General features: G+C 36.7%; 1 protein-coding gene across 14 annotated transcripts in view; it reads left to right on the plus strand.

Moving 5' to 3' along the window:
• Positions 1-21555, plus strand: part of KLF12 (KLF transcription factor 12) — a 466131-nt gene that overhangs the window by 30100 nt on the left and 414476 nt on the right. For 5 of the 14 annotated variants that reach the window (XM_074387620.1, XM_003931033.4, XM_074387610.1 and 2 more), the window contains exon 1: positions 3-21555. This exon is cut by the window's right edge. The exons of 8 other annotated variants lie outside the window; for them this stretch is intronic. The gene's annotated coding sequence lies outside the window, so the exon portion shown is untranslated. One more of the 14 variants, XM_074387624.1, reaches the window with a different exon arrangement.

Genomic DNA, 21555 nt, shown 5'->3' on the forward strand with positions numbered 1-21555 from the left:
AATAAACTATGATTTGTCTGTTTATATCTTTAAAAATAAACTATGATTTGTCTATTTTAGCAATTATTTTTTCAAATATTCATGTTATATTTTTTGTTTTCAATTGCATTTTCTATTTCTTTTTTGAAGTGATTGGATTTTACACTTAGTTACTAATTTCTAGTTAGAAAATCTAACATCCTTTTCCTCTTCTTCCTCCTACTACTTCTTAGCCTACTTGGTGTGAAGGCAATGAAGATGAAGATCTTTATGATGATTTACTTCTACTTAATAAATAGTAAATATGTTTTTTCTTATGATTTTTTAAATAACACTTTCTTTGGCTTACTTTATTATAAAAATATAGTGTAAAATACACATAACATACGTATAGCAATGGTGTTAATCAAGTGTTTATGTTATCAGTAAGGCTTAAGCAATAGCCAGCTACTAGTATTTAAGGTTTTGGTGAGTCAAAACTTATACATAGATTTTTTGACATCATGGGAGGTGAGTGTCCCAACCCCCATGACCCTGACACCCCACATTCAAAGGTCAATTTTATACTCTTTGTATAAAATTTGATATAAATATGTTAACTTTTATCTCTTGTTCTTAAAGAGTTCCACTTAGATTCTTTGAAAAAAAATAATATGTAAATGAACATATTTAGAGTTTTTGAAAGTTTTATAGAGGTTGGAGTGAGAATGAAGTGGTCATCTGAATTGCTAATGGTATTGAAAAAATTTATCCGAAGAGACTCTGAGTAAACCAGAATGATATAGACGTGGACAAATTATCATTACTGCTGTTGCAGAGAACATAGTCATATACTTAAAGAGATGAGGGACATATGTTAAAATAAGTTTGAAAGAGTCTTTTAATGGTCTCTTTTGTGAGTTAAGCATTTATAATACATTCAGTTCCTTGTATGGAAGATAAGTAATGCCACAAGTGAAGAAGTAAAGTACAAAGCTTAGCCTGAATTTTCATGGAATGGAAATTAAAGGGCCATATGTATAGTATCTAACCCTAAACTTTGTTACCAAAACAAATTGTCTAATGTCATACCTCATAACTAAATATTTTTGCTTTCACAGTTGCTTAAAAGTTTGTAAAGATCAATTGTCTTGACCACTTGTTGGCACTAGAATCTAAAGGTCATTTTCCACTTTGTGTTCCTTCTCTTTGCTCTTCATCAGTACCTGCTCTGACCCAGCTTAGGTGCACATTCCTTCAAGAATAGGGCAACCCTTAATGGTTTGTCTTGGTTTTCCCTGATTACTACTTTCTAATATGTGTATTTCTCTGCTTTTTATGCTTCATATTGGTAACCTTGTGTGCCCGTTCATGCGCGCACACACAGGGTGAGAGAGAAAGACCTCACATGTAAGTCAGTCAATCATACAATGATCTAAGAAAGTAAAGAGTTAACTTTCCTATTTAGTTTTATTTCTGTGGTGATATTACTATCTTGAAATTCAACCTATTTCTTTATTTTAACTTTGTGATATTGCTATTTCAAATCATAGTTGAAAAGTTTCGAGAGTAATTGATTGCATAGGGACCCTACCTTAGAACAGTTAGAAACCAAACGGAATACACGTGTGTTTCAGAGAGTTATCTGCTATGGTCTGTTGATGTCCCACCAAAATTCACACACTGGAATTTAATCTCCAATGCAATAGTATTAAAAAGTGATGCCTTTGGGAGCTTATTGGGTTATGATGGCTCCACCCTTATGAATGGGATTAGTGCCCTTATAAAAGAGATTCAAGGGAGAACTCTGGCCCCTCATGTCCCTTCCACCAGGTGAAGACAAGGACCGTCTATGAGGAATGGGCCTTCTTCAGACACCAGATCTGCTGGTGCCTTGATCTTGGACTTCTGAGCTTCCAGAACTGTGATAAATAAAGTTCTCTTGTTTATAAATTACCCAGTCTAAGGTGTTAGACATAGCAGCCCAAATAAAGAAATTCAGACAGCATCTTTAGGTTTTTGTTTTTTTTTTTTTCCTTTTCTTTGAGCTCTTTTGAATTGGAACTGACTTTCCTGCCAAGATTTTACCATCATAATACAGAGGAAGCATAAGAAAGTCTTTCATGAATTGTTTGGCTTGGGTGTGGAAAGATTGATTTGAGATACTACATACCTTACCGTCTTTGCAAATAGAGAAAAATACCTAACAATACTTGTGTTGGAGCAGGTGTCTAATGATCATGTTTAGCTCAGTGCCGTCATCTGTTTTCAAGGCAGTTATGTTTTGTTGAATATTACTAATTCATGGTCTTGATAACCCAGTGAAAATGCAGAACTCCTGTGAACGCAGTTGTTTGAAGTATGCACTGATTTTTATCTCCAGAAAATAGCATTATTGTTTACCAATAAGATGAATATTTTGAAAAAATTTAAAAAAAATTTATACTTTGTAGTGTTGAGTAAAAGAAGTGAGAATTCAGTTATAAAGTGCCCTAAATTGTCTGAGTTTTATTATGGTAGAAACTATTAATTTCTTCTTGTAGTGGTATATTAACCACAATTTCACCAATATTGAAAGTAATAAACGAAGTTTTTCGATAATTAAATGAAATTTTAATTAAATATGTGACATCATTTTTAGTGTCTAAGATAGCTAGTTGAAAAATTGGTACAGACAGCTATTGAATTACCCATGTTATCAAAATGATCTCAAACACCAATTTTGATAGGTACCTGTCTAAGGCTTTCCAAGCATTTTCTATTTACAGGTAAAACATACATGGAGCCTTGAATAGATAGTAGGCATCAAATGTGATTATGAAATATAATTGACTGTGAGTGTCTTGAGGACAGGGACAGTGCTTTATTAACAGCCTTGAATTCCCAGTTATTGTGGTATTAGCTATATAGGGAAAGGGCTCAATTAAGTTGGTGAAATTCAATTACATCATTTCTTTTTAAAGCTGACAAGAAATTGCCATCTCATTGCTATCTTAATTTCATTACAATAAGAGAAGACACTAAGAACATCAGTGGCCATGAGGAAGTCTCCCCCGATACTGTCATGGTATGAAAGACATCTTTTCCCACTCACTTTACAAAAGCTGTTTCCTTCTTTTCCTTTGGAGATAATTAGGCATAGTACATATTAATTTTTTCCTTTTATTTTCAGGGCTTGAGTGTGCAATTATTTGAACAAGCACTTTATCCTTTCATGGGAAAGGTCCTCCATCAGATATTCTGCTTACGTTAACATATTCAGGTTGGAAGCCAAGTAATGCTCTTTCTCCCACTTGTTCACTTGGTGAGCAAGTGCAAGAATTCAGCTTGTGCATCCCATTAACTATGATTTTACACTTTTAACAAAGATCTTTTCCCCTTCTTCTCTGCCTAGCTATCCCCCTGCTTGCCTTTTCAGGATTATTATTATTATTGTTGTTTGCTTTTTGGAAAAACCTACATAATGTCAAATTATTCTGTATATGATGCTTTTGATTAGACTATTTTAAAATATAATTGTTATTTTATTTTTCTTTGATTTCCATTTTTCTTAAACAGATTAATATTTTTAAAAAAATTATTTAAAGAAATAGTCTCAATCTAGTTAGGGATATTTAGGGACAAAACCCAGTCTGGTTTGAAGATATAAAACTCATATATTTGTATTCCTAGAAAATTTTGCTATTTTAAGAATTCTGAAATTGCTATCAATACTTCCTTTGACAGTGCAACTCCAGATCTTTCTTATAGACCATCATATCTGCATAATTGTTTCCAACTTAACAGGTTTATAAGTAGTCATCCAATAAACCTTGTTTTATTTAGTAAAAGAACAGATCTTTCTTACCAGCTGTCGTATAATCATTGACTTCTGCTGTACTTGGCCCTGGGGTTGTACTGAATGTAATCGCGACCCAACTCGCTGTAGACTCTGCAGCTTATGATCTTAAAAAAAGAGATGCCAACAAATAATTTCAGAAATTAATGAAATTAATATAGGTGGACAAAAAGCTGTATAGGAAAAGCACACAGTACTACTGAACAAACTGTACAGGCCCACTTATACATGGGGGACCTAATCCAATTTTGGTAATGCCCCCTAGTGTAAGTTTCAAGTATGAGAGCCTGTGCCCTCCATATTTTGTCTCTTGGTCACCACTCTTTATTGGTTTTCTATTGTTACTCTCTTTTCCCCTGCTCTTCTATTGCTTCATAAAAGAAATCTAATGAATTTAGAAGTTGTCAGATTTGAAACACTATAAATATTTATGATATTATATACTAAATTAGGAAAAAGTTTTCTTGATAGGACATTATTGACTCAGGAAATTGTATACTATCTTAAGTGATATTTTCAGTCTGTTACATTGGGCAAATGGGGGTACCATTAACAGAAAATAAGAAAGCTGAGAGAAGTGTGAAGGAGCAGGGGAAAAATACAGTGAACAATCACATCTGAATTGATCAAGAAAGTGGGTCCAGGTTATTCAAAACTGGCTTTTGACTGAAACTCTGTGTTTTGAAAACCAATCTTTAATGATTCCTGGAAAATGCAAGTTAAGTTGGTGCCTTATGCATCTTTATGAATCTCAGTTTATGTGAATGTGCAGAAATGTCAAGCTGTACAGTTATGGTTGAATAAATGTCAGATAACACAGTGTATGAGTTTAATCATTCACTGACTATCTCTGTGTTTCCCCAGAGAAATAATGATACACTACTCAAAGCTGTCTAGAAATAAAACGTACAAACCATTGAAATAATGTTCTGAAAATATGTTCAAATGTGATGACTCACAAGTCCCCAGAACACCTTTATCTGGAATATTTCCTAATCTGTACGTGCTTCTCTATTATTGGATGGGGTGTTTGTTTGTTTGTGTATTTTAATATAGGATGAAATTTTATAACCCATTATTCCCAGTGGAAAAATTAAAGGTAACTATTTCCATGGGAAAAGTTATTCTTTCTAATATTAAATTTGCTTTTCAGGATCTATTACACTATCAGGCTTTCCTTAACACCATATACTTCTAACAAAACTATCATTTGTTTCTCAATTATTTTATAAGCTGACTCTATAATAAAGTGGGTTCCATGTTGTAATGACAAGTTTTTATATATAATCTTTGTACTTCATTTGATAGTATTGTAATAGATCAAGCCATTTGAAATTAGACGTAATTGAATTACATCTGATTAGTACATGTTCTTAGTGACCTGGAAGTTGTTTTTTTTTTTTCAGTTTGGGATCATTTGAAGGAAAATGAAACATTTTCTTAATTTGGCTTGTTTATGCTTTTCCCTTAAAAAGATTGATATTGTTAAATACAAATAGCACATTGTTATATAGCCATACAGCTCCAACTGAAGATGTGGAGTTTGCTCTTCAGAATTCCCTGAGGGGTGTGCTTAGGCTACTTAGGAGAATATTAGTGAGTGCCAGTGGGCAACATGTCCTTTCTCCTATGACCTGCTCTGCTATGTTAGATCTAGAGTACCTTTGGGCATTTTCTGTGCTGCACTGTTGATGGTATTTCTTAGCACCTGGACTAATGTCGTTGAACACACACATTTTAAAGATCAAATCATTGTTTTAATTTGCCACCATGAAAAAGCTTCAAATCATCAGCTAAAAGGATACTCCTGTTTTGAGAAGTTTTTTAATTAATGGAAAGTTTTCAACAACAGGGATGAAATTGTAAAGTATCCTAGAGTTAGTTTTGGGATACAAATTTTAGAAATAATAATGTTTAAAACTACTTAAAAATATTTTAAATGTGTAGCAAGTTGTATGAGTAGCACAAGTGTTGCATTTCATCATGTTTGCTCCATCACACACCCCTCTCTCCCATTATCTTTGGTCTTTTAAAGAAACATTTGAGAATAGGCTTTAGACATGATGCCTGTCGTCCCTAAATACTTTAGTGCATGTTAATGCCCTCCAAAAGAACAGGTTAATGGAATCACTGTATACAGTTCCAAGGGAGAAAGTCCACATTGATATGACACAACCATCTAATTCACAAAACTTACTTAGATTTCAACAACTGTTCTAAAGCTGTCTCTTTGCCCTTATGGTCATGAACTCATGCAAGAATTATATTGCAGTCAGTGGTCATGTCTCTTCCTACTTACCAATCTGGAACATTTCTTCAGTCATTCCCTAAGATGTCCTCCACAGTTTTAAAGTTTCAGGTCTGAGATCCTTTAGATGTCCTCAGACAGTGATGATGGGTTTTTTTGTTTGTTTGTTTTGTTTTTTTTTTTTTTGAGACAGAGTTTCACTGTCACCCAGGCTGGAGTGCAATTGTGCGATCTCCGCTCACTGCAACCTCCACCTCCCAGGTTCAAGTGATTCTCCTGCCTCAGCCTCCCAAATAGCTGGGATTATAGGCACCTGCCACTATTCCTGGCTAATTTTGTATTTTTAGTAGACACGGGGTTTCTCCATGTTGGCCAGGCTGATCACAAATCTAACCTCGGGTGATCCACTTGCCTCAGCCTCCCTAAATGCTGGGATTACAGGTGTGAGCCACCATGCCCAGCCATTGATGTTAATTTCTGATCATCCATTTCTGCTAGTGTCTGATAGGTTTCTCTTCCATAAAGGCACCATTTTCCCTTTTGTAATTGTTTAGTGCTATCAGGAATTAAGCTCTTAGTGTTAAGATTTCACCAATATCCTTTTCCTCTTCAAAGCTCCATCCATCAGGCTTATTCTTTATCAAGTTACCCTGCCAGAATCAGCCACCACAGTGATTGCTGCCAAATGGTGATTTTCATTTTCTGCCATTCTTTCTACCGGCAATCTACTTTATGGAGGAGCTCTTCCTTCTTTCTCATTTATTGTTTTTCATATATTGTTTTGCAGATTTCTAGTTTATTTGGTGGATTATAACCCATTATGTCTCTTTTGATGCTCACATTCATTGTCCCATATTTGGTGAATGCAAGCCACTTTGTGGTGGCTCTTGTGTCTTTTAGATACATCCTGATTAGTCTTTGAGCACTTCCTTATTTTATGGCAAAAGAAACAGTTCCACACTCATTTTGTATTTTCTCTTCCCCATCCTTGTGATAAGCCATTTCTCCACTTAACCCTGGTTTGTTTAGTGGAGAATGATATTTAGAAACTATAATTGGAACTCTCTGAGTGATCATTCATCCTAGGTCCTCTCAGTGGACAGCTGGGAAATATGTGTATGTCTATGTGGGGAATTTTAAACTTTCTCTCTGAAGATTTGATAATTGAGTCTGCTGGAATAAGCTGACAAAAGACAGATTAACAGGAGAAAAGGCATACAAGCTATTAGTGTGCAAGTGCACAGGCATTACACAAAGCAGGAAACTCAAAGAAGGGCTTGAATACCCTCTTCACAGGGAAGAGGACAAAATGAGGGGTGTAGACAATTTTGGAGGAAGAGTAAATCATTTTTAGGGGAGGTGAACAGGTCCGGTGAACAGTAGTCTGGTACAGAGTTCCTTGTGGCTTGCAGGGAGATGGTGACAAGCTATAGGAAGGTGAGGGGAAGAACTATTCTGGGAACAAAGGTTGTCTTTTATGCAGATGAAGCTTCTCAGTAACACACTCAGAATAGATGAAAATTCTGTCTGGTTGGGGATGGTGATGACCTTCAGGTTCTTCTTTGGTGATTCATTTCCCTGGTTAATGAGATTTCTGACAGGGGACTAAAGGCAATTTTGTTTCTTTTGAAATAACTTTTTTCAGTTAGATGAGGAAACTTCAGAGATATCCCTCCCTGTGTTAGGGTGAAAAACAAGGGAGGGTCAGATCTTGATTCTGAGGCAGTTTCTAAGTCCACCCAATTTCCCTTAATTCAAAGTGCTTAGCACTGAACAAGTGCTATACTTTGGAGTATCATTTAATGATCCAATGGCATGTACACGTACATTTTTATGCACACACTCCATAAACACATGCATTTATAGCAGTGTCTCTGTCTATGTTTATAGGTATATATTTGAGATGGAGTCTTGCTCTCTTACCCAGGCTGGAGTGCAATGGCATGATCTCGGCTCACTGCAACATCTGCCTCCTGGGATCAAGTGATTCTTCTGGCCTCAGCCTCCCAAGTAGTTGAGATTACAGGCACCCGCCACCACACTTGGCTAATTTTTGTATTTTTAGTCGAAATGAGGTTTTGCCATGTTGGCCAGGCTGGTCTCAAACTCTTGACCTCAAGTGATCCACCCACCTTGGCCTCCCAAAGTGCTGGGATTACAGGCATGAGCCACTGCACCCGGCTTCTATGTTTATATTTTTTAAAACTACAAGTTCATACTTATATTTCCAATTCCAGTGTAGCACTTCACCTATTCCGTTTGTAAATACCTGTTACTCTAGTAAGAAGCCTGGCTCTTCTTATCCTCAACATATGTATTTGCTTAATCATTTTATTTGTTTTCCCTATCCACTCTGTCTCTTCTGCTTGCTATCATTTCCTTCTCCTTCACCCACTCCCACCCCCATCCTTGGTCTCCAACCAACAGCTGCCAGAGTGCCTCCATGCTGCATGCTCTCTCTCTCTCCTCCGCACTCTGCATACTTGGTGCCAGTGGGCATGCTTCCCTGTGTGTGCCATTCTTCCCCATGAGCACTTCATGGCTCTAGGTGCTGCTGGGCACAAAAATACAGGAATGTTTTATGGTTCAATTTGAAAAACTTGTACCATATTATCCTACAGTACTGTAGAATGTATTTCTATTTTCAGTTTAAATCAATATTTTTTTAAATAAAAAGAATGTTTACCCTGTTGAAGCATCATGCTAGGTATGCTACAGAAGTGAAGATAGCCATAGTCTTCACCTCTATAGAGCCATGACTACTGGGTGAAATAGCTGAATTTTGTTTGATGAATTTTGCAAATGGGAAGAGCAGGGTGCTGTGTAGGTGCTTCCTGGGTATCCTGCACGTACGTTTTCTTTCCATGCCTAGGATCATCTTCGTTCTTAGGATTTACTGCATGAATTAATTGGCATTACAGTTTGAGTAAATATAGGTGTCTAGGGATAAGCCTAGCTAAAGGAATGGCCCTGAGAGTTGCAGAATCTTAAAGAAGCACTTTGGTTTGATGATTTTACATTGTCTTCTTCTCATGGTTGGAGGGTGATAGCTCATGTTTCTGAGCAAGATGAGATGTATAATGTAAAGAGTTCATATGTTTGTGAAAGTTGATGTAGGGCATATTGCAAAGTGATTTTCTTTTCTTCTTTTGAGAGACAGGGTCTCACTCTGTTGCTCAGGCTAGAGCATAGTGGCCATGATTGTAGCTTACTGCAGCCTCAATTCCTGGGATCAAGTGATCTTCCCACCTCAGCCTCCCTAGCAGATGGGACCACAGGAGTGTACTACCATGCCCAACTAATTTTTAAATTTTTTATTCTTTGAAGCCTTGGTATGTTGCCTAGGCTGGTCTTGAACTGTTGGCCTCAAGCAATCCTCCTGCCTTGGCCTCCCAAAGTGCTTAAGTTACAGACCTGAGCCACCACACTTAGTCCAAAGTGATTTTTCTAACACCATTTATACAATGATAGTGAATGTATACATATCCAGTAGCAAAAGTGAGTCATAAAATAGCTCCTTCTAACCTTACAAAAGTAAGCAGAGTTTGTGTTATAAAACAAGACCCATGACATATAACATACTAGCATGGTAAGCATTTGAAAATATTGTGTTCCATGTCAATTTGTTTGCCAAAATATAAACATGTTTATATTTTGAAGGTAATTGCTTAATAATGGTTAAATGCTACATAAACTTGTTAACAACATATTTTCTAAAAAATGTTAAGCCTATTATGAAGACTGTTTGTACAAAAATTTGAAAACAAAGCTTACCAAAATCTGATTTATATAATAGTTCTTTCTTCTCATATTGGCTAAATATTTGGGAGGTATGTGTTCCTGCATTGTAGCAAAACCAATCTGTGAGGTTCGATATAGCCATTTAATATTCAATATATGTATCTCTAGGGCATTAGTCCTAAAGAGTCATGGACACTTGAAGGAGCTTTAGAAATCATCTTTCTTGGGCAGATAAAGGTGAAGTGACCTTCATTAAGTCATAGAACTTGAATTCTGTAGAGCTAGGAACCTGAATGGGAATTTAGCTCTCCACAAGACTCTAAGTCAAAATCTATTCCAAAGGTCTTAGTGCTTCTGGATGTGGTGATGGTTATAATTATCTTCATTATTGTATTTGATAGCCTAGCCTAACATTTTACAATACCAGGCTTTTGCCAGGAGGTAAGCAGTATTGAAAGTTAATAATTACCTGGACCATTTTTAGCCCTTAATAAAGGTACATGCAGTGTTCTCTCTTTGTTGTGTTACTCAAGGTTCTAATCAGTGAATTCAGTATCAGCTGTGATGATAAACAGAAAGTCTACATTGCCTTTAGTATTATGGCTGAAATGATTATATTCCTGGGATCATGATTTCTGGGATTTTGGGAGGAGGTTAATGGTACAGAGGGGTCAGCTTATGAAAATTAATTTTTTTTTAAAGAAAGAAAGAGAAAAAGAAAGAAAAATAAATTTTTTTAAAAAGTGAAGGAGAGGAAGAAAGAAGAAGAGGAAGAGGGAGAGAGAATGAAAGTGTTGCTTTATTGCCAGGCTAGAATGCAGTCTAAAAATGGGTATTGAAAACCTCTTTTATACCAATAATTGTGCTTAATAATGGACACAGGAAAAATATGAGAGAAGAAAATAACAAACAAGCAGCTAACCAATATTTCATTTAAACCTGTGAGTAAATGTGATGTGGTGCTAATAAGAGTGTATATTTTATGTATTTAAAGTGGAGAGTTCTATAAATGTTTAAGTTTACTTGTTCCAGATCTGAGTTCAAGTCCTGGATATCCTTAATTTTCTGTCTTGTTGATCTGTCTAATATTGATGTTGAAGTCTCCATTATTATTGTGTGGAAGTCTAAGTCTCTTTATAAGTCTTATGTATCTGGGTGTTCCTGTATTGGGTGCATATATATTTAGGATTGTTATCTCTTCTTGTTGCTTTGATCCTTTTACAAACTCAATGTCTGAGTTTGGTTAAACAGTGAATCTCAGTAGCATATGCAGTCTTTGGATCTTTGGCCCAGGGATGTATACCCTACAACTTACTGTGACTTAATAATGGATTTTAGAAATTTGAGACTGTTATGTGATGTCCTTCTTTGCCTCTTTTGATCTTTGTTGCTTTAAAGTCTATTTTATCAGAGGTGAGAATTGCAACTCCAGGAAATTAAACCTGCAGTGTCTAAATATCTGTTTGATATTTGAGGCTAGTAGTAGCCTGTGAAAATAAGATTAGCGGGTTGGTTGTTGCCATTTCTTAGTCTCTCTTGTTTGATACATAAAAATTATTTCACAGAGTAGAATATTGAACTTTGGATAACTGCATGGTCGGTCAGCACCTGTAAGTTAAAAGTGATATTTAAATTACATGTATTTGGAGGAGCAGTTTGTGGAGTTAGGGTCTGAAGTATGGGAAAATTATGTGTTGCTTCTTTAGAAAAAAGTTGTTTTGCCATTGCAGACATTTAAATAATAAAAGCACATGAATATGTGTGTGTGTGTGTGTGTGTGTGTATAAATACAATTTTATACACATATACATATATGTGTGTATACAAACACACACACGTGTATATACACACATATATGTATATGTGTATAAAATTGTATTTTAAAGTCTCCAGTGCAGTTAAATGTTTGGAAAGATACTTAAAACTTAAACGTGTTTAAAATGTTGAGGTGTTGATCTCCAGTATCTGAGTTTGGTTAAACAGTGAATCTCAGTAGCATATGCAGTCTTTGGATCTTTGGCCCAGGGATGTATGCCCTACAACTTACTGTGACTTAATAATGGATTTTAGAAATTTGAGACTGTTTAAATGAACTCTGTTGTCAAGTGCATAATTCAACCATGTTGTGATTTGTGCCTCAGTTTTCTTTCTATATTTGATTGTTGATAAGAAAGTCAGAGCAAGTTTAGGTAATGCAGTCCCAGCACAGATGTATAATATGGAAGTATCACATTTTCAGAGTTGAAAGATCATGCACAGATATTTGTAGAAGTGATATTCATTAAAGTTTTTAAAGATGCCATGTCCCTTTGTAACCCCTCTAAGATGAGAGCTTAAAAAAGAAAACTTATGTCATAAGGTTTCACTGGTCATAAAGTCCTTGAGAAGCTACCTGTTTTGTTATCTTGGAACATAATTCTTAGAGATTCTTTAGAGACAAAATTCTGAATGTGGTATTTTATATTTCTTTTTAAATTGTGTTCATTTACTGAAACATGAGCTAGGTCTTTTCTCTTTATTAAGACTTGGAAACTGTAGTTCAGAGAGGTGACATAATTTTAGTTTACCCAAGGAAAAAAAAAATCTGGAATTTGAACTTGGAAGTGTCTGACCTGATGTTTCTAATGAATCTAGGCTTTTAACTCATTTGTTTCAAAATGTCATGCTCTGTATTGAGCACTGTAGTAAACTAGAGTATTACCTGTTTTCCAGCTTTTTGGAGCTCTCTGTGCAGGCATTTATTCTGTTAATTCTCCATCACACCTGAGAAGGAGATGCAATCTGAGACATTGGTATTCTGTGTATCTCCCTTCTCATTTCATTGTGATATTCAATGGTACTAGAAGATAATCTTCTAATAAGCAGTAACCATGGTATGAGCCAAGGATAAAAGGAAAAGTGACACTGGTAGAGTATTCTTGTCATAGGTATCACCTACTTAGTTTCCTAGGAAACAGAAACATGGTTAATATTGATTTTAAAAAGCTTAAAATAAACCCTAGGTTTTCTGAGGAGATCCACTTACGTAGTTGAATCTTGACTGACCACACTTTATTTAGCATATATCTTGCATAGTAGGTGATTCTGTAAGTTTGAAGTTCATTGTGATTGTAATCTTTGGTACCTCTCTTTAGTTCTCTCTGCTAGAGAGAGAGGGGATTTCTTTTTCCTGTAGTTATATGTGGTCTAGTTGTTCACTTTTAGATTTTCTGGTCATCATGCTAAATATCAATGAAAGAGGCATTGGGTACAAAGGAAAATAAAGACAATTTACAATGAAGCTTAGAGTTTATTGAGAATGATGAACTCTTGTAGTCCATTTTGTGGAAAGCTTTTGGAATTGCTTCAACTTGGTACTTTTCAGTATCAGCAATTCAAATACAAGTTTTCCAAGATTTCTAACTAAAAGGGAAATAGGAGAACTTTCAGAAACAGCCTATGTGCACTTACCAGCAAATAACATGGTGGAGAAGAACTGTTCCAGGTTGAGGCTTTTCAGACCAAACCAGCTAGCTTATGAAATGATGGAAAATGGTAGGGATCTAGGTGAAGAGACCACTGCTCATATCAGGTGATTCTATAAAAGGGTGAGAGATACAGGATGTGTGTTTATGTGCGGAACTGTTGGGTCCTTGTTGTTATTGAAATACCTCCCTGAAGACAACCCAACATACCCTGGGAATTCTGGGCTCATATGTGGGGCTAGGGAGAGGTGGCTACTCAGTATTCAATATGGTAACCCAAATCACTAAGAAGAGTTTGTTGTTTTAATTCAGTACATTCTGTGTAAGGAATAGAAATATATAATGACACACATAAACATTTCTCTTAAAAGTTATGATAAATGGTGGAGCACAGTAGCTCATGCCTATAATTGGGATGCTGAGGTGGGAGGATCACTTGAGTCCAGGAGTTTGAGACCAGCCTCAGCAATGCAGACCTTATCTCCACATACACACACATAATTAGCTGGGCATAGTGGTGCTTGCTTGTAACCCCAGCTACTTGGGAGGCTGAGGTGGGAGGATCGCTTGAGTCCTTGAGTTTGAGGCTGCCCTGAGCTATTATCACACAACTACACTCCAGCCTGGGTGACAGAGTGAGACCCTATCTCAAGAACAAACAAAAGAAACAATTTAAAAAGCACTAGCAGTATTCACTGTAACAAAAACTCAGCTGTATCAGAGGTCTTATTTCTTGAGGATTCTAAAAAAAAATGAGGTTTCACTGAATATAATTATATTGCTATAAACTTGAAATTTTAAATCTCATGTGGGGATTTTAATCATATCTTGAAAAAGACATGATCTGAAAAATAGATGACTGATCTTTGTTTTGTCTGGAGACTTGAAATGTGAACTCTTCAATCTGGAGGATATATGATCAGAGTCCATAAAATGCAGACTTTATTATATCAAAACTCAGAAATCTTTATTAGAACTGAGTTTTCCCGTGAAAATTGAAATACATTAACTATAAAACAGGTGAAAGGAAATAATAATACATACAATGTGTAGGATAACTGTAAAATGTATTACTTACATGAGGCATTTTATACTGGAAATACATAGTTTCGAAAATGCTTTAAAAATGAAAGATAGATATAAAAGAGGCCAGTGTGATGGTTCATGCTTGTAATCTCAGCACTTTGGGAGGCCGAGGTGCATGGATCACTTGAGGACAGAAGTTCATAAGCAACCTGGCCAACATGGCGAAACTCCATCTCTACTAAATATACAAAAATTGGCTGGGCATGGTGAGAGGCACCCATAGTCTTAGCTACTTGGGAGGCTGGGCAGGAGAATAGCTTGGACCTGGAAGGTGGAGGGTACCATAAGCCAAGACTGCGCCACTGCATTTTGATCTGGGCAATAGAGTAAGATTCTGTCTCAAAAAATAGATAGACATAAAAGTTTTTCTATTTTGTGGGGAGAATAGGGGCAGCATTTACTACCTCGTGTGTGCCAGGCATTGATTGATCCCAGAGATTCCTGGCCCAGTCATTTTGCCTTTGAAACACATGATCTGGTGAGAATTGGTAAGCCAAGTAGAAATCCATGGCATGGAAAGGAAATCATGATATGTAAAGGAAAATGCTGAGTGTTGTGGAAGTCCATTGTACAATGGGTCATTTCTTCACCTCCACAAATATATGTTCATGTACTTTTTGAAGCCAAGAACTATTTTCCAAACTCCTGCAGAATGTAAATTTTATAGTTATTATTAATAACCATATTTCTTTGCTTTCTCAGCCATCAAGGGATGAAAGTATAGCTTATTTAAATAGATAAATGAGATTTTAAACCATTTCTACTGTGTCTGTATATATTTGTGCATGTATATGACAGATAGTTATGAGCTTAGTCTATATATAAGGTAGAGATATATAACATTTAAAATTACATACCCAGCATGTATCAAATATACTGATTTAAAGTGTTGAATACATATTCGTGTCACATAAATATGAACTGCTGGCTATCGTATAGTTTGTTTTTTTTATATTTTTTCGCTGCTTTTCAGTAATACTCCTAATGAACTCTGAAATATTTGGGAAAAATAGTCATTTTCTAAGAAGGAATGACTTTCAAATGTTTTGGTGAGTAACATATTGAAATCAGAGTGGCTGACTATTTGCATTAGTTTATATTTTTGTTTATTTTACTTACCTAAATAAATTGATCTGAGATTTAATGTACTGAATACAGGCTCTCACAATATATATATCTATGTGTGTGTGTGTGTGTGTGTGTGTGTGTGTGTGTGTAAATGTATTTGGAATCAATTTTTTAAAATATTTTTATTTTTTAATATAGATACATATTTTATTGCATTTTAGGTTCTGGGGTACTTGTGAAGAACATGCAGGATTGTTGCATAGGTACATACATGGCAATGTGGTTTGCTGCCTCCATCCCTGTCACCTGTATCTGGCATTTCTCCCCATGTTATCATTCCTTATCTCCCTACCCTCCGCACTGTCCCTCCCTTAGTCTCCCCCTTCACAGACCTCAGTGTGTAGTGCTCCCCTCCCCGTGTCCATGTGTTCTCATTGTTCAACACCCACCTATGAGTGAGAACATGTGGTGTTTGATTTTCTGTTCTTGTGTCAGTTTGCTGAGAATGATGGTTTCCAGGTTCATCCATGGCCCCTCAAAGGATATGAGCTCATTGTTTTTTATGGTTGCATAGTATTCCATGGTGTATATGTGCCAGATTTTCCCTGTCCAGTCTACCTTCAATGGGCATTTGGGTTGATTTCAAGTCTTTGCTATTGTAAACAGTGCTGCAGTGAATATACATGTGCATGTGTCCTTATAATAGAACAATTTATAATCCTTTGGATATATACCCAGTAATAGGATGGCTGGGTCAAATGGAATTTCTCATTTCAAGTCCTTAAGGAATCACCACACCATCTTCCACAATAGTTGAACTAATTTACACTCCAGCCAGCTGTATAAAAATGTTTCTATTTTTCCACATCCTCTCCAGCATCTGTTGTCTCTAGATTTTTTAAGGATCACCATTCTAACTGGTGTGAGATGGTATCTCAATGTGGTTTTGATTTGCATTTTTCTAATGACCAGTGATGATGAGCATTTTTTCATATGTTTGTTGGCCTCATAGATGTCTTCTTTTGAAAAGTGTCTGTTCATATTCTTTGCCCACTTTTGAATGGGTTTGTTTTTTTCTTGTAAATCTGTTTTAGTTATTTGTAGATTTTGGATATAAGTCCTTTGTCAGATGGGTAGACTGCAAAATTTTTTCCCATTCTGTTGGTTGCTGGTTAACTCTAATGACTGTTTCTTTTGCTATGCAGAAGCTCTGGAGTTTAATTAGATCCCATTTGTCTATTTTGGCTTTTGTTGCCAATGCTTTTGGTGTTTTAGTCATGAAGTCCTTGCCTATGCCTATGTCCTGAATGGTTTTGCCTAGGTTTTCTTCTAGGGTTTTGATGGTGTTAGGTCTTCTGTTTAAGTCTTTATAATCTATCTGGAGTTAATTTTAGTGTAAGGTGTCAGGAAGGGGTCCAGATTCTGCTTTCTGCACATGGCTAGCCAGTTTTCCCAACACCATTTATTAAACAAGTAATCCTTTCCCCATTGCTTGTTTCAGTGAGCTTTGTCAAAGATCAGATGATTGTAGATGTGTGGTGGTGCCTCCAAGGCCTCTGTTCTGTTCCATTGGTCCATATCTCTGTTTTGGTACCAGTACCATGCTGTTTTGATTACTGTTGCCCTGTAGTATAGTTTGAAGTCTGGTACCGTGATGCTTCCAGCTTTGTTCTTTTTGCTTAGAATTGACTTGACTATGCAGGCTCTCTTTTGATTCCATATGAAGTTTAAAGTGGTTTTTCTCCAGTTCTGTGAAGAAGGTCATAGGTGGCTTGATGAGGATGGCATTGAATCTATTAATTACTTACGGCAGTATGTCCATTTTCATGATATTGATTCTTCTTAACCATGAGCATGGAAGGTTTCTTCATCTGTTTGTGTTCTCTGTTATTTCATTGAGCAGTGGTTTGTAGTTCTCCTTGAGGAGGTCCTTTACATCCTTTGTCAGTTGTACTCCTAGGTATTTTATTCTCTTTGTAGCAATTGTGAATGGCAGTTTGTTCTTGATTTGGCTCTCTTTAAGTCTGTTATTGGTGTATAGGAATGCTTGTGATTTTTGCACATTGATTTTGTATCCTGAGACTTTGCTGAATTTGCTTATCAGTTTAAGGAGATTTTGGGCTGAGATGAAAGGGTCTTCTAAATAAACAATCATGTCATCTGCAAATAGAGACAATTTGACTTCCTTCTTTCCTAATTGAATATCTTTTATTTCTTTTTCTTGCCTGATTGTTCTGGCTAGAACTTTCAATACTATATTGAATAGGAGTGGTGAGAGAGGGCATCCTTGTCTAGTGCCAGATTTCAAAGGGAATGCTTCCAGGTTTTGCCCATTCAGTATGATACTGGCTGTGGATTTGTCGTAAATAGCTTTTGTTATTTTGAGATATGTTTTGTCGATAACTAGTTTATTGAGAGTTTTTAGCATAAAGGGCTGTTGAATTTTGTAGAAGGCCTTCTATGCATTCATTGAGATAATCATGTGGTTGTTGTCTTTGCTTCTGTTTATGTGTTGAATTACATATATAGACTTAGGTATGTTGAAAGAGCTTTGCATCTCTGGGGTGAAGCCTACTTGATTGTGATGGATAAGCTTTTTCATGTGTAGTTGCAATCAGTTTACCAGTATTTTATTGAAGATTTTTGCATCTATGTTCATCATGGATATTGACCTGAAGTTTTCTTTTCTTGTCGAGTCTCTGCCGGGTTTTGGCATCAGGATGATGTTGGTCTTATAAAATGATTTGGGAAGGATTCCCTCTTTTTGGATTGTTGGGAATAGTTTCAGAAGGAGTGCTACCAGCTCTTCTTTCTATGTCTGTTAGAATTCGGCTGTGAAGCTATCTGGATCTGGGCTTTTTTTTTGGTTGGTAGGCTATTAATTGCTGCCTCAACTTCAGCCCTTGTTATTGGTCTATTCAGGGTTTCATCTTCTTCCTGGTTTAGGCTTGGGAGGGTGCAGTTGTCCAGGAACTTATCCATTTCTACCAGGTTTACTAGTTTATGTGCATAGAGTTGTTTGTAGTAATCGCTGATGGTGGTTTGTATTTCTGTGGAATCTGTGGTGATATCCCCTTTATCGTTTTTTATTGCATCTATTTGATTATTCTGTCTTTTATTAATCTGGCTAGTAGTCTGTCTATTTTGTTGATCTTTTCAAAAAACCAGCTCCTGGATTTATTGATTTTTTTGAAGGATTTTTGTGTCTCTATCCCCTTCATTTCTGCACTGATCTTTGTTATTTCTTGTCTTCTGCTAGCTTTTGAGTTTTTTTTTATCTTGCTCCTCTAGCTCTTTCAATTTTGATGATAGGGTATCAACTTTAGATCTTTCCTTGCTTCTCATGTGGGCATTTATTGGTATAAATTTTCCTCTAGACACTGCTTTAAATGTTTCCCAGAGATTCTATTACGTTGTGTCTTCATTCTCATTGGTTTTGAAAAGCATCTTTATTTCTGCCTTCATTTTATTGTTTACCCAGTCAACATTCAAGAGCCAGTTGTTCAGTTTCCATGAAGTTGTGTGGTTCTTAGTTAGTTTCTTAATCCTGAGTTCTAATTTGATTGCACTGTGGTCTGGGAGACTGTTACGATTTCTGTTCTTTTGCATTTGCTGAGGAGTGATTTACTTCCAATTTTGTGGGCAATTTTAGAGTAGGTGTGATGTGGTGCTGAGAAGAATGCATATTCTGTGGATTTGGGGTGGAGAGTTCTGTAAACGTTTATTAGGTTTGCTTGGTCCATAGCTGAGTTCAAGTCCTGGATATTCTTGTTAATTTTCTGTCTTGTTGATCTGTCTAATATTGACAGTGGAGTGTTAAAGTCTCCCACTGTTATTGTGTGGGAGTCTTTAAGTCTCTTTGTACGTCATTAAGAACTTCCTTTATGTATCTGGGTGCTCCTGTATTGGGCGTGTGTATATTTAGGATCATTAGCTCTTGTTGCAATGATCCTTTTATCATTATGTAATGGCCTTCTTTGTCTCTTTTGACATTTGTTGGTTTAAAGTCTATTTTATCAGAGACTAGCATTGCAACTCCTGGGTTTTTGTTGTTGTTGTTGTTGTTGTTTGTTTGTTTTTCCTATTTGCTTGGTAGATCTTCCTTCATTCCTTTATTTTGATCATCTGTGTATCCTTGCGTGTGAGATGGGCTTCCTGGATATAACACACTGATGGGTTTTGACTTTTTATCCAATTTGTCAGTCTGTGTCTTTTGATTGGGGCATTTAACCCATTTACATTTAAGGTTAATATTGTTATATGTGAATTTGATCCTGCCGTTTTGATGCTAGCTGGTTGTTTTGCCCATTAGTTGACACAGTTTCTCCATTGTTTTGATGATCTTTATTGTTTGGCACGTTTTGGGGTGCCTGGTACTTGTTGTTCCTTTCTATGTTTAGTGCTTCTTTCAGGAGCTCTTTCAAAGCAGGCCTGGTGGTGATGAAATCTCTGAGCAATTGTTTGTTCATAAAGGATTTTATTTCTCCTTCGCTTATTTAGCTTAAGTTGGCTGGATATGAAATTCTAGGTTGAAAGCTCTTTTCTTTAAGGATGTTGAATATTGGACCCCACTGTATTGTGGCTTGTAGGGTTTCTACTGTGAGATCCATTGTGAGTCTGATGGGCTTCTGTTTGTGGGTAACTCGACTTTTCTCTCTGGTTACCCTTACTATTTTTTTCTTCATTTCAACCCTGGTGAATCTGACCATTATGTGCCTTGGGGTTGCTGTTCTTGAGCAATATCTTTGTGGTATTCTCTGTATTTCCTGGACTTGAATGTTGGCCTGCCTTGCTGGGTTGGGGAAGTTCTCCTGGATCATATCCTGAAGGGTGTTTTCCAGCTTGGCTTCTTGCTCTTCATCACTTTCAGTTACACCTATCAAATGTAGATTAGATCTTTTCACATAATCCTGTATTTCTTGGAGGCTTTGTTCATTTCTTTTTACTTTTTTCTCTAATCTTGCCTTCTCATTTTATTTCATTGAGTTGATCTTCAGTCTCTGATATCCTTTCTTCTGCTTGGTTGATTTGGCTATTGAAACATGTATGTGCTTTTTGAAGTTCTTGTGTTGTATTTTTCAGCTCCATGAATTCATTTATATTCCTCTCTAAGCTGTTTATTCTTGTTAGCATTTCGTGAAACCTTTTTTCAAGGTTCTTAGTTTCTTTGCATTGGGTTAGAACATGATCTTTTAGCTCAGACAAGTTTATTATCCACCTTCTGAAACCTGTTTCTGTCAATTCATCAGACTCATTCTCCATCTAGCCTTTTTCCCTTGCCGATAAGGAGTTGTGATTCCTTGGAGGACAGGCGTTCTGGTTTTTGGTATTTTTATTCTTTTTGCACTGGTTTCTTCCCATCTTTATGGCTTTATCTACCTGTGGTCTTTATGGTTGTTGACTTTCAGATGGGGTCTCTGATTGGACATCCTGTTTTTTGTTGATGAAATTATTTCTTTCTGTTTCTTGGTTTTCTTCCTAATAGTCAGGCCCCCTTTCTGTAGGCCTGCTGGAGCTCCACTCCATACCCTGCTTGCCTGGGGATCACCTGTAGTGGCTCCCGAACAGTAAGGGTTGCTGCCAGTTTCTTCTTCTGTTATCTTTGTCCCAGAAGGATACCTGCCAGATGTCAGCCTTAGCTCTCCTTTATGAGGTATCTCTTTGGTTATATGGGAGTCAGGGAGCTGCTTGAGGAGGCAGTCTGTCCGTTATAGGAGCTCAAGTGCTGAGCTGTGAGCTTCGTCGTTCTGTCCAGAGCTACTGGGCAGGTATGTTTAAGTCTGCTGCAGCAGAACCTATAACCACCTTTCTTCCCCAGGTGCTCTGACTCAGGAAGGTGGAGCTTTATTTATAAGTTCCTGTCATTCTACTGCCTTTTATCAGAGATGCCCTGCCCAGGAAGGAGGTAACCTAATCACAGTCTGCCAGCAGAGGCATTGCTGAGCCTCCATGGGTTCTGCCCAGTTGCTGTGTGAACTTCCTTGTAGTTTTGTTTATAGGTGCATAATTAGAACTGCCTCAGTAATGGCACTCTGCCTTAGTAATGGTGGGCTGTCTCTGTAATGGTGGACTGCCTCGGTAATGGTGAACTGCCTCAGTAATGGCTGACTGCCTTGGTAATGGTGGACAGCCTTCGTAATGGTGGACTGCCT

Source organism: Saimiri boliviensis, chromosome 16, assembly GCF_048565385.1.
Source record: "Saimiri boliviensis isolate mSaiBol1 chromosome 16, mSaiBol1.pri, whole genome shotgun sequence".
NCBI classification, from domain to species: Eukaryota; Metazoa; Chordata; class Mammalia; order Primates; family Cebidae; genus Saimiri; species Saimiri boliviensis.